The following is a 1695-nucleotide window of genomic DNA, read 5'->3' as shown; positions in this document are numbered from 1 at the left end:
GCTCGCTGACATTTGATATCAGATAACAGCAGTTTTGTCTATTTGAAGTTTGAAAGCTCAAAGAGCGAGGAAGAAATAAGGTATGTAGTGTATATATGTTTTGAATCCTATCCAATGACTGCTGCTGTTCATTGTTGTTTAGTTTTGGGGAGGGATGGCTGCCACTGAGGTGACACGTAGGGAGTGAGACATACTACACGTAGCTGTTTTTAATATGCCCAATATGGCTCTTTGTTTTAAGTGACCAGCGAGAGGTGACTACTGTCTGCCTTGTGTGGTTTTACATTTGTAGCTTCGACTCATGACCTTCACATCACAGCTTCACATTGCACAGCCTGGACATTAAGTGGTCTGAGAGACCATGACAACATTAGTTTAGTCTTAAAGCCAGAAAAATGACCTTAAATTAGAAACACTCATTTGCTTATTCCTTAAAACGTATTTGTGGGCAACCCCCCATCATCAACCAGGCTTTTGCTATATATGGACAAATGAGGGAACAGACACCATGGAAACAGACTGCCAAAGATGGTCAGAATTACAGTGGAGCTATGTCTTAGATGTGACAGACAGGAAACACTCTGACCTGTAACAAAAGCAACTCTTATAGTGAAGTATTTGGCACTACTCAAGTTCACAAAGAGATTTCTCTGGCATAAATACCCTGAGAATGTGACCCTCTTAAGCACACTTGAGGGGTCAGTCCTAAAGGGAAAAGAGCTTTTAAACTGTGGAGCAATCCCACTATTATATACAAGCTGGTTTGAGTATTTTATCTGTTCTGTGATGTGAATAGGCTGCCCCATCCAGACTTCAATCAGTAACTTAAAACTGTGTACACAACTAACACAAGGACAGTTGTAATACACTTCATTAGACCTCACTGTTTACTATAAAGAGCCCATAAACACCTGCTAATCAATTTTAGCTGTAATACTGCCGTTATCAGAGCTACACTAGTTTTTGTACAGGTTAAAGCTCAGCTAAGGAGCATATGGTAATACAAGGGATCTAAAATGGAATAAGGATCCAGCATTTCATCTTTGCTGTATTATCAGGCTTTAGAAAAGCTAGGCCATGACAGGAGACTTCACTCAATGTCTTTAAAACAGATCAGGCTGGTGGCATAAAGTAGCATGAAGGATGAAGAGGATTATTCAGGAATGAAGACATATTAGTAAACAAGTAGAGAGAAGCATTTTGAATCCATTGCGAAACCAAAGGTCAGTATTAACTCCCCCTTTTCAGCCACCTGCGTATGCTGGTTCTAGTTACGTGGGAGGGGCTTAGAAAAGAGAGGACTGCTTATTTCCAAACATTGGGAGGTTTTTTTCTTCTACTTTAAAAAGAAACATCTCCTTTTTTGCATCTTTAGTCCTTTTGCATCATTAGGTTTAAGCCATTTTTGCATTTTCAGGATTCTTTACTTTAAATTAAACAATTGAGTTTCGGTAACAATCAGTCACACAGATTTTAAAGTACTTTAATGTAAATTTAGGCTGAATTAGACTTGAGTTTGTTTGTCTTTAAATATGCTCAAGTGAAGCAATTCATCTCAGTAAGTGCCATGTTTGCTTTTATTTTGTTTACAGTACCGTTGTAGTGATGTGGTCCTTTACTGCAGCGTGGTGGAAATGTTGGACTGAAATTGAAATGGGGGTAGATAAGCTAAAGTATTCATAAACATCAGTATAT

Source organism: Pundamilia nyererei, unplaced genomic scaffold (assembly GCF_000239375.1).
Source record: "Pundamilia nyererei isolate P.nyererei 1_Seehausen unplaced genomic scaffold, PunNye1.0 scaffold00082, whole genome shotgun sequence".
In the NCBI taxonomy this organism is placed as follows: Eukaryota; Metazoa; Chordata; class Actinopteri; order Cichliformes; family Cichlidae; genus Pundamilia; species Pundamilia nyererei.
This window is presented reverse-complemented; position numbering follows the sequence as displayed.